The 23995-nt window shown below is 39.3% G+C and overlaps 2 long non-coding RNA genes across 3 annotated transcripts in view; one reads left to right on the top strand and one right to left on the bottom strand.

Annotated features, from left to right (window-relative positions):
• The first annotated feature begins 871 nt into the window (after positions 1-871).
• LOC127464573 (uncharacterized) lies at positions 872-23984 on the top strand. Its single transcript, XR_007901452.1, has 3 exons — positions 872-1072; positions 21908-22045; positions 23780-23984. It is a non-coding gene; the product is annotated as an uncharacterized LOC127464573 (long non-coding RNA).
• The window catches only part of LOC127464572 (uncharacterized), a 33747-nt gene continuing 23051 nt past the window's right edge, over positions 13300-23995 (bottom strand). For both annotated transcript variants that reach the window (XR_007901450.1, XR_007901451.1), the window contains 2 exons: positions 13626-13825; positions 13300-13369 (listed from right to left, as the gene is read on the bottom strand). This is a non-coding gene — a long non-coding RNA (uncharacterized LOC127464572). The remainder of the gene's footprint in view (positions 13370-13625; positions 13826-23995) is intronic.

Raw genomic sequence — 23995 nt, 5'->3', positions numbered from 1 at the left:
CATAAAAGAATAATAGATATTGCAGTTGTTTCAAAAAAGCTTCTTTATGTTGCATAGGGTGGAACTTTGTGCATGTAAATCTGTTCTGGCAGGGCAAACTAGGACCAACACATTTTTTTTTTTTGGTGAAATTACTAGAGTAAAGCAAAGTCCTTGTAATTTGTCTGGCACCAAAAGGAAAAAATAATTATTCCTAATTAAATATCTGCGCCTCCTTTTGCATTGTTGCTGAAAGTATCATGCAGAGCTGTCTCTGGGACCGCTGAAAGAACTGACATTTGCAGGCTGAAAAACATGCGTAATAGTCTAACTTGTGGTTTCATTCTGTTTTGCAGTGGTTTGGTTTTCAGTCTAAGGGAAGTAAATCATACTGCATACATTTTTGGATTTTATGGAATACCTTAAGGCAGGAGATTAAAAGCACATCGTCCTGTAAAAGTTTCTGTACCTTGTGAGGCACCAGCTTGGTAGAGTCCAAGAGCAGCTTTGCCATGGTTTTCTTACATTGTAGATTAATAAGTAAGTTCAGCACTGTCACTGAGATGCAGAATAAACCCTTTCTAACTCAAAGAGTTTTGCTACTGTGGTGTTTAAAGGAGTGAGCATCCTGTTCAAATGAGAGTAGTTCACATCCAGGGATATCTGCCAGTAGATCAGCAGGTAGACCTGCATTAAAAGCTTTTTGTGCTCCTTTGTGAAACCAGGCATTTATAATGTCGACTAATTCTGGTGTCTTCCCCCTGGTGTTCAATGATTCCTAGTTTTATGGGCTACTTATTGAAGCAAAATTCTCCATTAACTTTTATAATGTCTCTACCATCATAAAGTCTCCTGCTCTGTTGACAAAATGAAGGCAGGGCACTGACAAAAGTTAATAATCAGCTCAAGATTCCAGGAAGGAAAGGTACATTTTGTACCTTGCTGGTGAAAGAGAAACTGTATGGGGTGAAAAAAATACCTCCTTATGGAGACTCTGCCCATCTTGTTCTGCACAAAGGCAATGCAGATTGACAGCCCGAGGGGAGACAGGATTCTTCCTATGGTCTCTGTCCCAGCACCCCTGGCACTGCAGGTGAGAGGACCCCACATGCTGTCCCTGCTGTATGTTGCCTGTGGCTTAGCAACCAGGTGGCATCTATGAGCGAGGTCCTCGAGTGCCTTTGACAGCAGGCAGAAGGTGCTTTGTTATGAGTCAAGGGGAAGGCTGATGTTGTGGGCTTAGTCAACACTGAATTCTCTATCTCTAGATATCTCCTAGGTTCCCTGCCAGTAAGGAAGAGAATAAAACAGTTCTCTCAGAAGGTCATTCTCATACATCACTGATCCTTCTTGTTGAACGTATTTCCCTCCTTAAGGGCTTCTTCTGTTCACTTTGTGCTATTCCTTCTTTTCCTTGCTCCCATACTGAAAATAACAATCTCCTGACCTTGTAAGTTTGTTTGCTGCTAGTATTTAGGGACTGTGAAGCAAAGTCTACTTTTACTTGTAAGCCTTTCATAGTGCCTCTGATTTTGATCATGGTATGTAGGATTTACACTTGTGTAAATGAAATCAGTACATGACCCATGACAGGGGCTCCTTAGTGGTCTTTTTTCTAGGCTGTGCAAATTAATTTTTCTTGAGTTTCCTCTCAGGATAGCATAAATTATGAGGCAAAATCCTATAATTCACTGCTGGGCTAGCAGCAGTAACTCCCCCTCTACTGCTTTCTTGCCAAAATTATGGGAGAATAGCTGGTGGTCTCAGCTCACATTTGCATGGCATGAACAAGAACAAGACAGAAAAATGCTTGCTCAGGTGGCATAAAAGTCATGTACTTATTGTTTCCACTGATTTGCTTCCAGTGTGGGAAACGCATTGGAGAGCACAGAGGCACTGTCTTGTGCCCTCTTGCTTCCTGGTTCCTCTTCATGTGTGAAGTAAAGAATATTAATGTTATGTAGAAATTGTGTGCTGATGAATGCACAAAATATTATATTGGATACCCCTGTTTGCTAAAATTTCATCATCAAGGCTTCTCTTTTTTTTCTTCTCTCTTCTTTGATTCAAGAGCTCTCTGTGTAAATATTAACTGTAGCTATCAAGAGGCAGAGCATTTCAAGAGACCTGGCCATTGGATGCCAACCTTTTAAATCATGATAATATTTCTTCTTGCACTGTGTTCTAAATGTTATGCCCTGTACTCACCCCACACAGAGACTTCTGCCTGATGGAAGTCTAAAAGACACAAGGCTCATCACAAACCCTCTTGGTCTGAGGGCTACATCTGCACATACTGAGACTACCTGTTACTCCCTCTGACTGTTCACCATCAGCCACCCCCTCAGAAGACCTGGAGTGGATCAGGTGTCAAAGAGCAGAGCCTGAGAGGCAAGAAGCCCTGCAAATCCACTCCCCATTTCACAGCAACAATGTCACTGCATAGGCTGATGAATCACATGGTAAAAGTGAAGAAGCTGCCAGATGAATGTATTGGCTGATACTGTTGTACTGCAGTCAGACCAACCCAGCTGGCTGAAGATGCTCCTGGCTTCTAACACAAATCCAGTAATTCCTTGCATTAAGTAGGCAGAAATTACAGCAGCCTGGATTTTTCAGTTGTTTTGGTAACTGCTCAGCTTCATTTCAATTTGCTAATATATCATCATGCTTTTGAAATACATTTAACCTTCTTTATTGGCTTCCCAATGTAAAAGTATTACTATAAGCTCACTCATATTTGACAACAACTGGAGTTTTTCATGTTGAGATTCAGCCCTTACTCTCTGCTGAACTGTGAGAGTGAGTTACTACCTTGTAAGTGACTCACATGTATTTATTATTCTGTGTATAAAGGTCAGGTTTTAATGTTCTGTGTGATATATTGACGTGGCTCAAGATCAGGCCATCATTCAATCTTGAATGATAGATCTTAAATTATGATCCTGTGGAAGAGGAAAGAAATGAGAAATCACAACTTTTGTTTAACAAGCCTGAAAAAACACTTGCACATATGTGAGCTGGTGGTGGAAACCTGCCAATTTCAGAGGCTGGTTTGCTAAGCCATAGTATTGTGGCTCATGGAGCCCAGCTCAGAGAATGGAGACGGAATTTTTAGAAGCCAGATTCATTTCTATGTTTGCTTTCTGCTGAAGTCACTTGAAATGGAAAGATGCAGTATTAATAGATAGCAGGGCTCGTAGCAGACTCTAAAAGGAGAGTCCCCAAATATCTTTCTGAGTGTGTCTTGACATTCCCACATCTGCAAGGGACTTCTAGGTGACCTTACCTATACCTATGCAACAGAGTTGTCCTCAGGTATCTTTCTTCCTTATGCATATGCATAGCTTTTAGGCATTGTTCTGTTGAGTGTGCCAATAACCTTTGTGGATATTCCTGCAAATGCTCATGTCCTATGATAAAATTTTCAAGAATTCAGATCCTAGGCCCCAGAAGAATGTTGAGATGGCAGAAGGGCAGCAGTGGCACTGCTCTGCTTCCTGCCTTCCCACATGGAGGTAAGGCAGTGGTTACAAGAGGGGCACGAGAAGTGTGGCTTTCAAGGGTAGAGGCAGGACTAGAGCATAAAACACATCTTCTGGTGCTCCACCAGCTTGACAGTCCCTGTGAGCTCTACCAACAGTGTAATACAGAACAGGTTAGGCCACTATAGGGAAAAAAAGCTGTAAACTAGCTCAAAGCTGCCTTCTTATCTCTCCTCCCGAGTTGTTCTAGGACAGAGTTTCATGCAGTTGAAGATTTAGCCACGAACCTTATATTTTTAAAATGTTTTACACAGACAACCTACTCACCCTCAAGAGACTTCAGAAATATAAGAAAAATTTTTTGTTGTGATTTCATATCTGATGAGGAGGAACAGAAATTCTTCTATTCTATTAATCTGCTTTTAATGTTGCTGACAATTAGCTCAAACCTTACTCGGTAAGTGGCAGTTTTCAGTGTCAGCACCAACACTCTCTGACTTCATTCAGAAATTAAAGATCTAAGAAATATTGGTTACACATAGCTGTTGTGGGTTTGGTTATCTGGAAGAAAATATGGAACTGGAGAAGAATGTAATCCATTATCTGTTTTAACTTGTGTCTCTCTGTATCTTCATGTCTTATACTACCTGAGAACAGTAATTTTATGCAGATATTTATACCAGGGTTGTGATAAACAAAGTACAGAAGTGCATAATGAAACTAAGATTGGGCAAAATTTTACTGAATTTGAGAGCTGGGAACTTAAGTGGGAAACTGAGTGGCAATGATTTTAGTGACTTTCTTTATGTAGATTTCTGCTACTGCACTTTCTCTGTCCCGTTAGTAGTGATGGGGTCATTCTACGTTCATACTGCCATAAGGGAGAATAGAATTTCATGCAACTCTGTCTACTGTTGGGAAAGTAAGTTCCTTAGGAAAAATAATAATAATATAGTTAAATGTGGGATCAGTGTTTGACTGGAATAGTTCAGTACCTGTTATTCTTATTAATAGAAAAAATCCTACTTACTCTGTCATGCATATGGAAATATGACTTCCTTTTAAACTGGAGAAGGAAATTACAGTAATGAGATTGGTTATTTAGACAGGGAAATGTTGGCTGCGTATAGCAAATGAGGGCTTCCTGCCCCTTCCACTTTGGATACGTTCTACGGATGTGGCCCTTGTTGATTTTAGTCTTAAATATTATTATTTAGATTTGACTTATGGTTATGGTACTTCTGAGTCAGTAAAAAAATCAGAACTGAGTGGTCTTAAAAAGTAGTTTCTTACTAATTCTTAAGTAAAATAAAATAATTTTTGTAAATCACATGGTAATTAGATACACCATAGGAATAACTGTTTTCCAGTGTTGTCTAAGTTACCTTTTTATGACTGCTGTATACATGAGTTCCAAATCAGTGTCTTCATATAAACAGTCATTTCTTATATCTCATCACTATCTAGCTGACTTCTGTTATATTCTTCGTCTCAAGTAGGTGAATAATTTATACTGTTTATTGTGCACCCAGTTTACAAAAAATTCTACTATTTCTCTCAAATAAATCTGAGAATTCAAAATAAGAAAGTGTTCAAAATATCCCCAAAATGTCAAAATCAAACTCTATCTGATGAAAACAAAACATGAGAATTCCTGTGTTGCAAAATTGAAAATAACATTCAATCTTTTAAATCAGATCGAATCAGATTTTTTTTCTGTCTCCACTGAATGGCGTCTTGAAAATCTTATTTAGCATTTCATCAGGGCTGTAGTGTGCATTTCTACGAGGCCACACCTGTCATTATATACTGGGTGCATCTGATGCCTTTGATGCCCTTAATAGGTGAGGAGGTTGCCCAGGAAAGATAATTTAACAAAGGTATTCAGCCTTTAGAGAGAAGCAGAAATATGGAAAACACAAATGACAACTCTGCTCAAGCATTGTAGCAATCAGCTGAGCCCCCATTAATTTCATAGAGTCATAGAATGGCTTGAGTGGGAACGGACATCAAAGATCATCTAGTTCCAACCCCCTGCCATGGGCAGGGACACCTTCCACTGGACCAGATTGCTCAGAGTTCCATTCAACCTGGCCTTGTACACTTCCAGGGAACAAATTCTCTGGGCCACCTGTTCCAGTGCCTCACCACCCTCATAGTAGAGAGCGTTTTCCTAATATCTACTCTAAACTTACTCTCAGTTTGAATCCATTCCTCCTTCTCCTGTCACTATCTGCTCTTGTCAATAGTCTCTCTCCATTTTTCTTGTAGGCCCCCTTCAGGTAAGGGAAGGACACAGTTGGGGTACCCTGAAGCCTTCCCTTTTAAACTGATCCAAAATATTTTCTTTTGATTTGGAAAAAAACCCTCAACCCTACATTGTTCCATGCAAACTGCCCTTGCCAAACTACACACTTTGCTTGCATTTTTTCTGTCAAAATGTTGAAATGTTAAAAAAAATTTTGGACATTATTGATATCTTTCTTCTCCCACATTCCAAGTGAACAGATAAAACTCATGCACTTTGAATAACGATTTTATGTGTCTGATCTGATTGTCCTGGTTAAAAAATTGTAATCCTTACAGCTACACTGACAGCTGTATTTAATGCACAAAAGTTAGGGAATATGCATGCTCTGCCTGGATTTGTGAGAGGTCGGAAAGGCCCAAGCCAAGAATTCTGTGCTTGTCACGCAGTGCGGCCATACGCAGCTGGCTTTGTCGGGGCCAGCCTGGCTGGTGTCTATACAGTCTTGGCCAGCATTGCACTGTGTAAAACCTGAGCAGATCTCACACCAGAGAAGGTCTTTGCTTAGCACAGAGCATTAAGGGCTGGGGAATGTCCTTCTGCCTCCACTGCCAACCCAGCACAGTTGCAGAACCTGCCTCATTATTTATTCATTGGCATAAAAAATGTTTCTCTGCAGTGTGACATGCACAATGGAGACAGCCTTGAAATTAAATAGCTTTCTGCACTTGCTAGTATACCTAGGCAACATCATTAGATCATGTTCATAGAATTTGTTCATTGCAATCTGTTATGCAAAACGGAGAAATATTTGGGTCAGATGGATATAAAGGGGTTTGGAAAATATATTTGCTCTTCATTATTTACATAAACAGGAAATTATTTAAAAAAATCCCAAACGTGAAATCTTTCAAAATTAATGGCAATTTTTTTATATTTATATCCAGAAACCTTTTTTAGTTCTGTGCGTCTCAGGTTTTCAGGACTCTTCCATTAACTCAGAAATGAAATCCCAAGCCTTAGCTGTGCTCTCATTTTATTAGTGTGATAGAGTGATAATCTCACAAGGATCCTAATAAGTGCATGAGAAAAAAAAGAATGAGCTAAATGGGGATGTGAAAATGATCTGGCCCAATGCTATTATATAGGTCTTATACTTTTTTTTTCTGGCTGTTCTATAATAGGATATTTGCAAATTCTTCTCTCAGCAGGTTTTGAACATGAACTTGCATTACTATTCTTACAAAATAATAAACAGCTTTGGGCTATAAAATCTCTCAAATTGTTTTCCACAGAAGGGATTTGCATGCTGACTCATTCCTACTGTATTTATAACCTATCGCCAAACCACTGCAACTGCAGGATTTCTAATAAAGCTATGGAAATTACATGCATTGCAATGGGAGTTGAATACATTTACATTTGTTGTATTTTACCATTTCAAAATTTATGGCAGATTACCTTGTTTGTGCATGTCTGACTTAAATGGTTGTTTTTTATAGCAGAAAATAGTAGTTTATGGTGGTATTCCCAGTAGAAGGCTTTTATGAATCCACCATATGGAGTATTACATAAAACTAAACTTGTATCAGCAGTGATTTTATGTATAGTAAGACAGGGAACATCACCAAGAATTAGTAATTACAGAAAATGTCCAAAACCTTGAAATTTTATAAATGTGGGTTTGTTTAGATTTGGGGTTTTTTGTTCAGTTGGTTGGGTTTTCTTCCAATATTTTTTAACTTCTGTCAATAAGTGCCCAAATCCCTGCTTTTTCATGCAGGAAAAATCTTCATTGTCTGCAGCAAATCCTGGGCAATGCAAGAAAATAACATTTACTGCAGCTGACCATCTCTCCCTGCAACCTCCCTTTAGGGAACCCTTCATGGAGTTGTGATGTTTGGCACATGAGAGATGTGGTGATTTATGTAGAAGAAGACTAAGGATATCTGTACAGTCTTCCTATTTTTCCAAACACCTATGTCAGCTCATATATTGCAATCACAGCTACTTTCTTCAACATTGGTGATAGAAAATGGTCATTTTGCTGTGTCTTCCTACGAAAGTAAGGAGCAAACTTCTGCTACCAAAAACTGCAGCCAGCAAAAGTATCATAATTCTGTAGGAGAACATGAAGATGAGCAAGGCTATTCTCATGGAAATATGTGTTTGCATAAGTACTGACATCAGGAGACTCTGCACAGCTTTCTCAAAGAGGACCTCATGGATTTGGGAGTCAGTCAGCCAGCAAAAAGAAATGTGCCATGAAAAGTAGGTAACCAGTCACACCAAAAGAGCAGCAGATGGTGCATCCGTGAAGCAATTGTCACTGCCAAGAGCCTGGCATATTCTGCAGGCTGAAATGTATCTGCCTCATTAATGGAGCACTTGGCCAGGGAATATCTAAGGAAATCTAGATATCTCTGAAAATACAAGCTGTGAGGTTTATATTTGAGATGTAAGGAAGAAGATGGAAAAGGGATGGGAAAGAGAGCCAACTGTAGGTATCCAATCCCGCTTCTTATACTGGTCCCAACCCTAGCAGGAACTCCTGGGCAGTACAAAGCAGGTGTTGACCCCAAGGCACAGTGTGTTAGGGATGGTGACCCAGGTAACCATTGCTTTTCTACAGTTTTCCAACCCTGTGTGGCAACTCGCTCGTTACATCAAATTGGTTTAGGAATGAGACCATATGGCCAGCTCTGCTCACTGTGGGGAATTCACACATTAAGGGAACTGTGCATTTTCTAGCAGTGAGAAAGGACCAAATCTGAAAGAACAGTCCAGCCCTTAGGACTTGATAGCCATATCTGTAGAATGGCACCAAAACCTACCATATGGGTTTGCTGTATAGCTTTAGGGTAATTTGTGTGATCAGTGCAGAATTTCATATTCTTGTTCATTTTCCTACAGAAATCTCTCTTACTTCAGAGTCTTGAAATCAGAGAGGATTTCAGATCAGGCTGCCACATGTATATCGACATATCCTGGGTAGCTGTCAGCATCTGAAACATTTCAAGATCAAATAGGGCTATTTTATAATCTTAGCTGACCTTTTTAGAAGCCTGGAGCCTTTGTGGCTCAGAAATCTTGCCGCTTATATCTGTGGAAAGGATGTTGTGTGAGAGAGCTCACTCTGCGCTTTGCTCTGGGAGAAATCCTCAGCCGGCTTATGGGCTCGGAAACCCAGGAGTATGTGCTACCATCACTGCTCCCACCAGCTAAGAAGCTGCCTCTTGGCCTCTCTAATGAATTGAATCACTCTCTCTTTGCTTTTTCATTAGCTGATGTATCATAATCTTACAGCTGTCTTCTCTCGATCTAAATTGCACACTAACACTGTACATTATTGATTAAATGAGTCTACAAATGTCTTTTTAATACTGTATGGGTTGATCAGTCTTCTCAGTTAATGTGTAGCACCTCCAGTGGGCTTTAAAACCTACTGAAGCAGCTTTTAACCAGATCTTACTGGGAAAGAAAGAACTGCACGAGAGTCTGTGCTCACACGCACGTCGAGGTATGTGTTTTGGCAGTGGGGAATTAGTAACGATTTCACTTACTATGCTAAAAAGCTCCCTGTGTTCACAGATTTGGATTTTGATAATCACAACTGCTGATCTTACTCTTTGCAACTAAAACAATTCACAGGAGATGGTTGTTATGTACTCCAGTGGCAAGGCTGCACTGTAACAGTTGAGCTAGTTTAACAGCTAATTTGGCTTTTTGTGTGACTTTTTTTGGAGGACAGGTTTCAAAGTTTTTCTTAATTTTTTTTCTTTTTTGGCTTTTAAGAAATTTTATATACACAGGACTGTAATAACTACACTGCCCAAGTTTGACACTTGATAGTAAAAATAATAGCATTCTGTCTTTTTCAAGTGAGTCTTTGCATTACATAAATTACTTTCAGGAATTACTCTAGTGTCTATTATAACTAGTTTGTTTATTATTGCAATTTTCCTTTTGCTTTCACTTCTTAAATTCCTCTCTATTGCCCTTCATGATCCAATCTACATGCAAGTATTGTTCCTTTTATAATGCAGTAGAAAAACATGTTTGTGTTTTTGGGTAGGTGTCATTTATATCTGGTTTCATAGTATTAGAGAAAATTGGGCTGAAAGAGCCTGGATAGATCACCTAAAATCTACCCCATTCTATTTTAAACAGGGAGACAAAAATGAGGTTTTATATGCACATATTTCCTGAAATACAAACTTTACCTTTTTTTTTTGTGCGAATGTTTTGCACAAAAAAAGGCACTGAACCAATAAAAACAGAGCTCTAGTCAAAAGGAAGAGGTCTTGTGAGGGCATTTGTGCTCTCTGGGTGCACTTCTCACGAGGGGCTTTGCTGCAGGTGTATAGCCAAAATCAACCCAAAGCATTTTCCCTCCTTTGTCATTATTCAGATGGACATCTGCATTACCACCAAATAGACTCCAAACCTCTGTGCAAATTGGGTTGGTATGGGTACATTTAGTTCATACAAAGCTTTGAAAGGCAAATAAATGGTTTTAATTCTTAACTGGTAACAGGGCTGAGAAATGCCACCTGCCCAGTGACTCTTGGAGTCACTGACCATGGAGAAATGAACAGTAAGAAAAAGAAGCCTCAAGACAGGGCATCAGACCTGAATTAAATGAGAAGGTAGCAGCTAGATTGGAGAGACTGGGGAAGGCACAGCAGCAGGAATAATATTGAGAATGTGGTTGGTTGCTGCTCCTGCTCCTGGGTGATGGACATCTCCAGAATCCATGTAAGTTTTAAAAGATGGAAAATTTTACTTATACCTCAGTAAAGCAGCTTCTCCCAGGGAATCAAACATTTAGCTCCTTGTCAGATCCTTTGAGCCATACATTAGCAATGAAAAAGTGATATTGCCACTATCGTCCCTGATGATTCAGCAAGGAGCAAAACATGATAGCCTTTCTAACAAGGCTGTTATTCAGATATATCACTCAGCTTCCACACTCCAACTGCTCACTGGTTCAGAGTGTTAATGCTCTGCATATTGTGCTTAATAGAATTTTAAATTATTTTGATTAAAGTGTCAAGGGATGAGGATTTAAGATTGATCAAAACTACTTGCTTGTGCTGTGGCAGTTGTTAACCAGACACTTTCCAGAACAGGCTTAAGTGATGTAACATTCAGACACGAGAAATACAAGGAAATGCTTCTCCTAAGTTCATACTGGGGGACTAAGAGGGAAAGGAATATACTAAGAGAACATACATTTCACAAACAGTGAATGACCTGGGGTCCCAGTCTTTCTTTAAAGGAAGTTGATGGCACCTTTACCATTGCCTTCTGTTCAACGGCAATTCAACCATGGATGTGCAATAATGAAAATCCAGTACAGAAAGGTTTCACTATTTTGAGCAGACATTGCAAGCATTAAAATATGATTAGATAATGGAGAAAATAAACAATGGAGGTTTGTCTGACTATGAAGTCAAGTATCTGGAAGTAGAGTCAGTCAGAAGTAAGCTCTTGCTTTGAAACTCACCTACGTGGTAGGGGCAGGGCTCTTGAGTGATGGTTGTTTAATTATGGCGACAAAGAAAGAGTAAGATGTTCCCATCATATATTGCTTTCAGCTAAAAAGAAGTATTTTGACATGTGTAACTTTTAATATGCAAATAAATGCACTGAAGTTAATGTAAGGAGAACATTCACGATTCTTGCATGTGTATGTGTGCCTCAGTCATCCTCTGAGTGGAATCTTAGAGTACATGGTGCCAAAATCATTGTCTTAGATAGCTAGTTTGTTAATATTTTGACATGAATCAGAGTACAGTGGCCTGGACTGCACTAGTAATGCCATGAAACATAATCTATTCCAGTCCTCTTCAAGGTGATGCAGTGTTCTTCTCTACTTTGCTTCTAAAATAAAGAATAACACTTCATACAGCTCTTGCTATGGCATTTAATTAAAAGATAATTGCTTACAATCTCAATGGAATTTGCATCCAGATCTGTAAATGACCATATGGCACTTTATGATAGAATATCCTGGGCCAGACTGGTTGGTATGATCTAGCTGCCCATGTTCCTTTAACAATGCAAAGCAGTCATAAACTCACCTTAAGTGTCTGCTTACGTCAGGTTTACAGCCACTCTGAGTGACTGCACCGCTGAAGCCACCTCTTGCACTACATGGCAGGTTGTTTAAAATGCATTGTTGAAATTACAAGCTTGATGGGAAATAGTGTTGTCTTCCACTTGGTGTAACCTAAAGAGTAATAATAATTGAAGCTGCTGCTGACTAGAATTATTGCAATAGAAGCAAATGTTTTGATTGTTGACCTGTTCAGCAATTAAGCGTGAGCTACAATAACAGTCAAAAACCATTTACCTGAAATGGCTTAGTGGTGGAGTTGGCGGTGCTAGGTTAAAGGTTGGACTTGACCTCAAAGGTCTTTTCCAGCCTAAATAATTCCATGACTCTATGATTCTGTGAAATCGGACTATTTATTGTCCACTAAGTAAATCTTAGATTAAAATCAGGAAAATAGGTGATGCTGTGAAAATTTTTTAATAGATTAAACTAAAGAATATAGAAGATCCAGAAGCTGAAAATGAAAATGTATGATAGAAGTCCACCTTAATGGTTCTTGATTTGTGTGAGTTGACAGTTACATCTGTGGTCTGTTGTACAACACAAAGAGAGCAGGAAAAGAGCATTTTAAGTACAGCTGTGTTTTTCTATAGTCACTTTCATAATAGTTCCTCAAAGTATGCTTTCAGAGAAACAACAAATATGAATATTTCATATCAATCCACAAAAAAATGTACCTATCTATTGTTGCATAATACAAAATCTCTGCTTATGCACACTCCTCTAGCCATTGAACAGTCTGGTGGTCTGAAGGCATTTGACGTATTAATTTCATTCTGTTTGCAGTGGGGACATCCAGAACTGCAGCCATTTAGCAGACAAATGAATATACAGAAGCATTAAAACATATTAAATACTCACGTATGTGTTTAACTGCAAGTATATGACTAATCTTTTTGAATCCAGAGGCAGCAAGGCATACATCTCTAGCAGATACTTAAGAATTTTGTTAAATGGAGATCATACGGCATTAGTTCCTTTACTGGAGTATTATATGGTGAAATTGTCACAGGGATTTTGATGCAGGAAGCAGGAGAGCAGTGCTGCAGTCACACTGCCTGCCTTGTGCACTCTCACTGCATTCACCATGTAGCAGTGTGTCCTCCATGAACTGTTTGGACCACCTACAGGCACCTGTAGGATAGACCTTAGATGAAATATATGATGACACCTGTGAGTTGTCAAAGTTGACCTTACACCGGGAATGAGAAAATCTTGACTAAATGGAAATTAGGGAGAAAAAAAAGGAATTTAGAGCTGGGGGGACACTGCAGGTAGAAGCAGCACTGAAGTTTTTGTGCTGTATTTCACGGTATGGAGCAACTTCCATCCCTGTACGCAAGTCAGAGTGCAGCCTGCACCAGATCAGGGCTAAGTTGGCACTGTTGCTACTGCCAGATCGATACATACCTGGTGGCTGCTGCTATTGAATGGACTCAAATGCCTTGTAAAACAGGGCAGATACCGGATTGAATCAATGAAGGTGTCGCCCGTCGTTCATGGACCTTGGATCCTGGCATAACCAGGGAACTAATGCTGCAAAGGTAGAGCAAAGTTAGTTTTCTAGAGAAAAGTTACATCATAATTTACAAAGTAACCTTTACATGGTGAGGAAAAGGATTTTTCACAGTGACAAAAGGCAAGGACCTGGATCTCGTTCTGAAACTTTCCATTTTTTATACCTCTGTCTGCATTTAAATTAAATAGAGGGACACATCTGCAGCCAACAAAATTATGTAAAAGCTACCCATATAAAGACAGAGATTTCATTGAAATATAATCCATATATTACCTCAAAGGAACAGTTGTCCAGAGTTAATTTCCGGGTTAATAGGCTGTTACTGCCATTTTCAAATAAAGCAATTAAAAGTAATATTCTTGTACTGATAAGGATGATCATACTGCATTGAATTGTCAGCTTATTTTGTTCAGTGTTCTCTGTCAAAGAGCTTCTAGTACAAATTACTTTAGGCCGGGGTGGAAGAAGTCTGCCTAGAAAAAAAAAAAAAAAGACTTCTTTGAAGCAAAAGGTAGATTTTTTAAATTAAATTTTGAAGTAATGAACTCTACTTCTTAACTTGTGAGGTGTGTGAAAAGTGTTCCTATCTAAATGTACTTTTAACAGTTTTTCTGAACTGAAAAGCAGAGGTGAAATGAGGTGTTAATCATACATAGACATGTTTTCCTGTACATGTTGAATGCTCTTCATGGTACAAGCATAATATATTAAGCTTTTTGTGGAAACTCACAGAATATTCCCAGTTCTTTACTGCAAGAAGATCTGTACTATATACGCAAAAATCTGATTGTGGAGAAACAATGTGATTTGTCATGGGGAATTATCATAACATGTGAGCTAGAAAACTTGATTTTCCCTTTGTAAAATAGCGTGACTGTCACATATGTCCTGCTCCAATTAGACACTGTCTTTTTTGGGTTATCATCATGTCAACCTGCACTTGTGAAAGCAACTTTGACGAATCTGAGGGAAATTTAAAAGCAAAGGAGATATTAGCCTTAGAATTTAGCAGGTGACATTAATTTGGCAGAGAGGATATTTTTTGTCTGTTTGAAGAAGAGAAAGCACTAAGCAAATCCCTCTTATTCATGCTACTTTGATGGATAAATGCCTATGCATTTTACAACAGCAAAACAACTGTACTCAACTACTTTGAGGGACCTACTAGACTAGAGCAATGCAAAGTTTCTTACTTGACATTGTTTTTGTCTGATGAAATCTCCAAACTAGCTATTTTTCTAGGGTGACTGATCTAGCAGAAGAGCTTGTAATTGTCAGTGTCCTGGAAGAGTTTTACTGAACAGGGTGAGTTGATTTCACCTGCATTCAGTCATCAGTCATGGGCCACACAGGGAATCCTGACCTGGGAATGTACCTCATAATGATGAGATCCTGATGTTTCTGTGTCTTTATGGATCTACAACACAGATTTGCAGTAGAGCAAGAGGGATTCAGTTCCTGACATTCCTGTTCACAGGCCTCCAGACAGTCTTTGGATTTATGGGACTCATTGCTTCAACATCCCCTATGTCAGTAAACCTTTTCATCCCTGAGAAAACACCTGCGGCTTTTGTTTAATCCTTAAGACCTGTGAAAGTTTTGACATGTGCCTAAATAATGCTTTACTTTGAAAGGTATAAAAAATGATCTTGCAGTACAGCCTTCCCAGTCACTGGCATGTATTCACCAAGTGAGGCAACATAAATAAAAAAGTGGCAAAGGTCTCTGTTGATTTCAGTCATTCTAGGATATGAAATTCTTGATAAAATTAATCCTCTGGGATCTGATTCAAAGTCTCAGATGCAAAATGCACCTGTCTTTAGAGAGTTCAGGGTCCAGGCCATACCAAGCAAACTTAATTGTAAAGCCAGACAAAGCACTGCTGATTTAAAGCACATGCTTCCTTGCTCAGTGGTACCGGGGAGGGACATAAGGGAGTGGACTTCTCAATTCCAGTGAAGTTGCTTTCGAAGTGCACAGGGTACTTTGGGGTTGTGCTTCACACAAGTAGTGGCATTCCTTCATCCCCAAAGGCCAGCTCAAGACCTGTGTTCTTCTCAGTTCTCACATCAAACTTGTTTTGACGGCGTAAATTGTGGGTTTGTCTTCAGACAGGTTTTTGCTGGAGGGACATGATGGTGCTGAGAAGGATGTAAACTGTCCTCTGCTGCACACAAAGCCTCAAGAGCACATGAGAAGCACAAAGTAGTACTTCTTGCTGTCAGCAAGTGACACTTTGCCTTTCAGACTGAAGTTTTTAATTAAAATGGGCATTTCTGGCAACCACAGGACTGCTGAAATGTGACGTCATTTATGACTCCAGCATTAAGGAGTTCACTGTCCATGATCGTAAAACAGATTCCAGTCTTGATTTGATATTGATTTAACAGTCAGCATAAGTTTGCCCTTTAATATGTCAGACCAAAGCATTAAGAGTATTCTTCTTTTGGGTTTCTCCATGGATATTACCTCCACTTCTTCCAAGCAGTGATGTCTGGCATCAGACCTCTGTCCTGCAGCACCACTTCTCTGGAGCAGCACTTTCTGCTATCCTGCACTGCCTCGTACAGTGTAATCTCCTCACTAGTCTTTTGCACCTAACTCAGACTAACGCCATTTCTGCTAGAAATCTTCTGTTACAGTAATTGCCAAAAATTGGCAAATCCAAGCTGTATTTCTTTCTGCAGATGCTGCTAATTTCTAGTGCTGTGCTCAACCCTTCCTCTCCAGCTATCCCTGTTCTAATGGCTTTAGTCTACTCTTGCAAGTCTCATTTATTTTCTTGCTTCTTTTTGACACGGGTGATACAACACATTACCTCTGATTTGTCTGCCTCCTCTCCCCATGTTTCTGATATTCATTTAGAAGATGTTCACTTTTCCAGCTCTGTTTTGCCCCTCAGTGAGCTACACTCAGAGACTCACATCAATGTCTCTTAATGGAAGTTTCTTATTCCCATACCTGAATTTAATCTCTCATATACTTCTTCCTGGATTTAACTGTAATTCTCCTACCATCTTTTGTTTCTTTGTTTAAAAAAGAGAAAAAAACCATGCAATATCTTTTGGGTTCTGAGAGATCAGGAGGGACCTGGTCTTTTCAGAAAAGCAGTCAATCCCATCAGAACTCCAGAATTACACTTTAGACAGCTCTCCTGACATCAAGTGAGGTCAGTTTTGATAACTTACTGCCATTGTGAGCTGAAATGTCCTGATAGCAGTATATAAATTTTTTCTCTCAATACCACCTCCAAGCCTAAATCCTTACTTAGCATTAGGGGCAACACTGTGATTTAACACAGAGTTTGAGTATCTCCTCTCTATACTTTTCTCTGAGAGGCTGTTTTGGTAGAGCTGAGGAGGAAAGGATCATTTCTTTTAATTGTAAGTATATGACAGTTGGGAAAATTTGTATTCATACTGTATTGTGCAGCTGTTGGGATGGGGAGACTCCTGGGATATGTGATACACTTTGAATGTTTTTTAATTTTAGTTTTTCATTAAATATTGAGGCTGCTGAAAATACAAGGTAATAATATGGTACACCTATAATATAAATGGAAGTAAACAGATGCACTAGCAATATGCTTATCTACTTAAACATATCTTGCCCTTGTATATATACATCCTTGCTACCATTTCCTTTTGTTTGCCACAGGAAACTAGGATTAATTTGATCAGACATTTTAAATCCAGGCTTGGTCAATAATGCTGGCTTTCTGAACACAAGAAGTAGTTGTCTCTGTGTCACCATGCAGAAGCTTATGGATGAGAAATGTGTAAACTCCACTTTGGTCCTCTGCTTATTCTCCTTATGAAGCCAAAGGTGGAAGCAGCTGTTTTGTGATATTTTCCTGCCATATATGTAACATATCTTGGAAGTGAAGCTGACTTCAAATAAAAGCTTTGTGAAAATTGGTTGCTTTTTACTGATCATGGTGGAAAACATGGAAGTGGCAAAGAAACAGTACAATCAGAGACAGACAGGAACTGTTAGTTTGCAAAATTATTTCTACATTAATTCCCCCTGCTGTTAATACTACAGAAAAATCCCTGCTGGTAGTTGTAGTACAGGGGTTTCAACTACAGCAGTCAAGAAAGGCAAATTTCACTCACAAATTTCCACCCAGACAAGGTTTAAATATAGTTAGATGAATCAGGCTTCTGTTTTTAGATCTTGGTGCCCTGAAGTAATACCTAACCCCCACTCCCTGCAAGCAAACAGGGCATCATTTGATTCTTCCACATCAACTACATATTCTCCAACTGGTGAATAAGTTTAATTTTGTCCTATGATTACCCAAAGTAATCTACCCAAAAGCACCGATATTTCCATCGTCTTAGATGATGACAGCCCATGATTTACATGCAGCAATGTGATTCTGAGGGATCTTGCAACCAGCTGAAAATAAAGGTTTAATGATTGAATTATATATTCTCTCTCTGTGATAGAAAATAAGACAACTGACTTGGCTATCAGACAGATTACATAAGCCCAAGTTAAGTGGTAGAATAAAAATGAGTGATATTCCTTCTAGACTTAAATGCAGCACTAAGTAATATGCCCTTGAATTCAGCATAAAGCAATTTCCTCCTCTTTGGTAACAGCTAGGGGGCATTCCGAATGCAAATAGAGTCAGCTTTGCATTTTTAATATTTCTTATATACATAATTCACTGCCGCAGTTTAGAAACGTTATTGCTACCTCTTCTGTACATTTAAATTATTTTACACCTCTGAACTTTCATATTAACTTTAATGTCAGCTCTTAAAGTGTATTTAGTACAGGCGAGTTTGTGCTCATGGCTCTTGAAATTCACAGATTGAACAAATATGCATCCAGGCACAAATGTACTGTACAGTTTAACCTGTGTCATTTCACTGGGATGTGGGAGGTTTCATTGACTGCACACATAGTTATACCAGAGCCCTGAAAATCAGTAGGTAACAAATGGGAGCCAACCAAGAGCAATTGGTATTATATCACATTTATGTGAGGTCCACTCTGCATATATGACGATGAGTATAATGAAGATTTTAGCTGGTCAATAGGAAACAATGCTTTTTTAAAGTAGCTTTCGAAAGAATAAAAATTATGGATGGAAGAAGATGTCCACAATGGAAGGAATACATCCCCTCAATAATATGGAATTAATGAATGCAGTCCTTAAAGCCAGGAAGTATGAGATGATTCTGAGCGAGATATACTTCATTGTATGTTTCAGAAGAGAGAAGTGGTTGTGACAATCTTCTCTGGCCATGAACGCTCCTAAAATTTTTCACTGCAGAGGAATAGAGACAAAGATTTACAGCATCTTGCTTGACTCATTAAACTTCCTCAATTACAGGCTGACATTGTCAACTGCTTGAAACCACAGATCTCAGGGATGTGATGGCTTTGCTCAGGGTGATGGCTTTGCTCATCTCTGGTCCAAATGTTTTTGAGGGCATAGATCTCTCTGTCTCTCACTCGCTCCATGCTGGAAATGGTGCCAGAAACATCCTTTCTATTGGTCCCACCTCTCCTGCAGCCCATCAGAGCAGGCAGGTGGGGATCCGGTTATGTTCCTTCTGTGGGAAGAAACATCTTCCCTGTATGACAATCTGAGATGGAAAGTGAATGGGGTCATCACATCTCCTGATCCACCTCATCCCTACCAGACCAGTGTGGTCACACAGGAAAATATATGGCAACCTATACCAAGTGTTTCCCTGGATGCCTTTCCTAAGGGTGGCAAAAATGAATCTGGACTGAGCCAACTACAGTGTTTTGAGTGCTGACAACTGTACAGTCAATATGACTGGTACTTTTAGATTACAAACTGCCTTCTAACTAAAAGAGACTATAAATGAAAAATATGGCCAAATTCTCTCTAGGTTTGATTCTACTGATTGTTTGTCAAAGCAGATGAAAATCAAGACTGCTGCCTCCTGCATTGCAATCGATAATACATGTCCTGCCTCTAATTCCCCATCAATTTATGCCAATGTAAGCCCGATGGGATGATGGAAAATCCACCCCCAGCGTGCACAGATTTTGAGGACTTTACACAAGCTGCTGTAGCTCTGCAAAGCCAATGCAGAGGCCGTAATAGGGATGACAGTCACAGGGACACTGGTAAAAGCGTGGAAATGTTATGTACCAAAGCTGGTGACTTCTGTTACTGAAAAGGAGGTTGCTTCTGGGCTAATTGTGCCCTGGCAGGCAGCAGCTTAGAGCCCAATCCTGTATATTTTCCACTGAATGGGTAGTGGGGTTAGTCTTCAGTTTAATTTCTCTCCTCTCATCTGAAATAGTTGCTACTTATGAAGTTATAGTAGGAAATAAAATGAGCTCAGGGTTTACACTGATGTTACTGGGCAGCCATGAGAGTCAATAAGACAGTGAGATCAGGGCTCTGCAAAGCTGGTCTAGCTGAGACCAGGACTTGGGATATGTATGAAAATGCGTTGCTTGTCATCAGTGCACAGTGCTCCCAGCAGTGCCCAGTGCAGTAAATGGGGAACCACAACTGGAGCAGTGCAAACAGCTCAGGGTGCAGTCAGGGATCCACTTGAGAAACACCTAGGGCTGCCTGTGTTCCCATCCTTCTGCAGTGAATTACTGCCCTTGAAGTGGGGTGTTGTCACTGGGCCTGCAACTGCTCCAGGTAAATGAAATATGTTCATTTTGATCACCCCAAGGACCCCTGTCATTTAACTGTGCCTGCAGCTATTCACCCTATTTGATGCAATAGGTAGGGTAGCTAACTTAGTAATTGCAGCAGCTGTTCCGCAAACAAATACCTGACTTGAGCCTAATGTTTTGGTTTGCTGGACAAACCAAATGAAGAATTGAATTTGGATTGAATCAGAGGTTACTATTATTACTTTAAATGGCAAAATAAATATCCTCCTTCAACCTCTGCCCTTATAAAATAGATCTATTTAACAAAATACCCAACCTTAGATGCAAAAAGAACAACTTAACAAAATTGAAGTAGTTCATTTTGTGGCCCTTGTAAGAGAAAGCCTTGGGCTAGATTCATGCTGACTACCCAGAGGCTTAGTGGTTAGAACACTCCTCCAAAATGGGAAATCTGACTTCAGATCTGCTCCTCTCCCTGAAGGCAGTCATAGTTCCCTGTCATCAAGGAAAGCCTTCACTACCTGCAGTGCTATAAGGCATGGAGATAAAAGGCTGGCATTTTGAGTGGGCTGGGGTGGGGAACATGACTGGTGTCTTTAGCTGATGCTACTCTCTTTGAATAAATTGTTGGAAACAATCCATGTCTGTCACCTTTACGTGAATATGTTACCTGTCAACCCAGAGAGCTGTGTGCTAATATATTTGGAGGGACATCTTTCAGTATATGCACTGTATAAGAATAAAATTGCTATGCTGAAGATTCATGTGAAAACCTGGGCAAATCACTCAACTTCTTTGTTAGAATTGGTTAAAATAACTTCACTTGATTTTGCAGGAATTTTGAGGATAAGTTAGTAGTGTGGGCAATACTCAATGCAAATTTTGCTGTAAATAACAGTGCACTCATTATTTAGTAAGTTCTTTTGTAAAGGGGCTCGTAACATAGCACATATGTCTTATTGTACTAATAGCCACTGTGTTGAGTCACAGAAAAGCTTGTATTTGTGCAGCTGTTAAGTCCCCCTTTGTCCATGACTCCTCATTTCCCTCTGCTCTAGAAAAAGTTGGAATTCTTCAAAGAGTGACCTCCTCAGGCGTCACCTTTCCTCTTATTTATTTCTTGATTCTGCTGTCATTCATTACATTAAAGGTTAGGGAGAAATAACTTTTACCTTCTGTTCTAATTGATGAATGATGTGTTAACTAATCAGAAAGCTTTTCTATAGCCATCCTTAAAGCAACAGATGTATGTGGCTTGGGAGAGATTTGTTGAACAGCTTCAACCTGTGCAGAGGATAAATGTGTGGTGACATCATTATACCTTGCCAAATAGAAATTATATCATTCTTTCTTTTTCGTTACTGATGGTTGATTTATTTCTATGGTTTTCATTTTCATGAGATCCATTCATTGCCTCTAAAGTTAAAACCTTTAAAAATTGCAATACGTGACTAAAGTAGTTATAATAATTTGCACATGATCTTCAGCATGTTGCCTTCTGAAGTTTTCTCCTGGAAGTTACTTTTAATAGAACAGTACTATGATGTGCAGTATGGTAAGACAAAAAGAAATATTTGAAATTCACACTTGGGTTCATTTTTCAGCTTGCCACAAAAACAGCACATTAGGAGTCAGAGGACTCAGCACATAAGGAGTTAGGATGTGATTATAAAGCATCGCCACTGGTTGCTGGAGGATTTTATTTTTGCAGTGAACTTGAAGCCTTAGAAGAGAGACAGTTGTTCTGCACAGCAGTTTTGTACCATAATAAACAAGAAAATGTTTCCCTCTCACCCATATCTCCCCAGTATATTTTGAGCTCTTCCCTTGTTTGATTGCATTTTTCATATAGTCACTGAGATGGATCAGAATTTCCCTGAAAATTTCAGTTATTACTGAAGGTTGCATTTTTTCCACTTTTATTGCAGCGTACAAATCAGAAGCTAAAAATAAAGTGTGCATCTGTTTGGATAATCTATTTCCCCAGAACAGATTAAAATGACAGAATAAATCTTCGGTGTTCTTGGAAGAGCTTTGAATGCATTACAACAAGAGATGAAAACAAGGTGAGTTTTGCTTGGCTAGGACCTCAATGAGGGAATTAAGCTGATGCTGTGTCAGGGCAAAGCTGGTAAGATAAAATAGGGGTCACTAGCATGTACTACAGAAGTATAAACAGAAGATTAAGGGTGACATTTCTGCCAGAAGGCCTTTATGTACAGTGGGGAAAAAAGAGATCAAGGTTAGTTAGAAAAGAAAGTCAGGAAGACAAAACTCATATAGAAGATCTCATGGTGCGAGCAGGGTTTCCCTGTCCATGGCAACAACTTGGAAAGCAAGGGCTGATTAAGTGCTCATCTTTGTACCCTGGAGTAGGGGCAGGCAAGACATGGATAAAATGTGCTAGCAAGTTCTCTGCTTCTTCAGATTCCAGGCAGGAGCTTTTAGGTTGAAACTTCCCTGTACGAGAAAACCTTAAAAAAAAAAAAAAAGAGACCCTGAACATGTGAGCTGATCCTCAGAAAAGCTGATGAGCTAATCCCAGCATGCAATCCATTTTGAAGGGATACACGCTCCAGGAACAAGCTAGTGGCTGCCTCTGCTAATGATGCCACCAGCATCACTGCTGCTCCTGCCAGGAGTAGTAACAGGAAAATAACAGTGCAGTAGTCCTGTTCAGGTGATTCTTTACTGAAATTTAATGTAAATAAGTGTCTGTGTATTGTTTTAGGAGTCAAATTTTAGCATTCCTCTTGCTGTCAGCAACCTTTACAATGGTCAATTATCCTAAGTGCAAGAAGAAGAATGAAGATGCAATTTATTGTAAACATAGAAAGTTTAAGTGCTATCACTAAACTACAACTAAATCCACTTTGGAAAAAGCTGTGCTTAACTTCACAAGAAGCAATGCATTTGCTTCAGGAACAGCAGTAAAAAAGTTAGTGGTGTTTTTACAAGAGAACTGGGAGCAGATGATCATTCAAGTCCCTTCTGGCCCTAAAATCTGTGAATCTAGGAAATGATGCCTCATTTTACAATCTAAGTCATTAAAAACACACTTTCATTATTGAAGTAATGACATTTCTTGGAAACGTGGCTACTATCTGCTAAGATGATATACCAGATGATCCGTGTTTTACTGAAATTCATGAAAAGAACAGTGTTTGTTACGAGCATTCTTCTTTTTTAATATTTCCACAAGCTCTAAAATATAGAAAATATAGAGCTCTAAAATATAGAAAACCACTCAGTGTTATATTATAAGAAGTGACCAAAGTAGGTCTTTGTGTTACTCCTCTTCCCCATAAGAGCAAGGAAGGCATGAAGCACTTACAAAGGGAGAGGTATGTCTGAGGATCACAGTCACATATACACACCTGAATAACACATGCAAAAGGAATTTGGTGGGTGGAGAAGGGGAAGAAAGGTGCTAAGCATTAGCCAGTACTTTTAAATCATCTTAGACATATTTCAAAATACTTTTCAATGTTTTCTCAGTACTGGGATCATTCCCATCATACAACTTTCTGACTGGAGTTCACATCCTTACCCTCCACCCAATAAGGAGATCTTGGGGCACAGCTGGATTTCAAAAAAGGGTATTTCCTAACCTTATGGATTGTACTGGGCCAGACTACTCTCTTCTATTACATGCTTTTTCATTTTGCTGGGTAAGACTGAAAGATGCTCTAAAAACTTCAGGACCAACTTACAGAGATACTACTCAATTCCTATGGCCTATAAGTGTGTGCTTGCAACAGAAAACATAGGCAGGCAGTCTTTATTTTTATCTCTTTCAGTGCCTAATCTAAGGAAGATGGACCAATTTAACTTGAATTTCTCGATGGTGCTGTAAAACATGACCAATTAAACACATCTGATGAGCCTCCTGATGAGCTCCAGTGTTGGCACTGCAAAGTAGCATTTACCTTCCTATGCATGAGGCTGTACTGGCAGAAAACTCTTCTTCACATCGGCACTTCTGGGTAAATAATAAACTCAACCAGAGAGGATGA

The sequence above is a fragment of the Manacus candei genome, unplaced genomic scaffold (assembly GCF_025592945.1).
Source record: "Manacus candei isolate 608988 ecotype Guabito, Panama unplaced genomic scaffold, ASM2559294v1 h1tg000237l, whole genome shotgun sequence".
Lineage (NCBI taxonomy): Eukaryota > Metazoa > Chordata > Aves > Passeriformes > Pipridae > Manacus > Manacus candei.
Note: the sequence above shows the minus strand (reverse complement) of the source record. Positions and strands in the feature narration are given on the sequence as shown.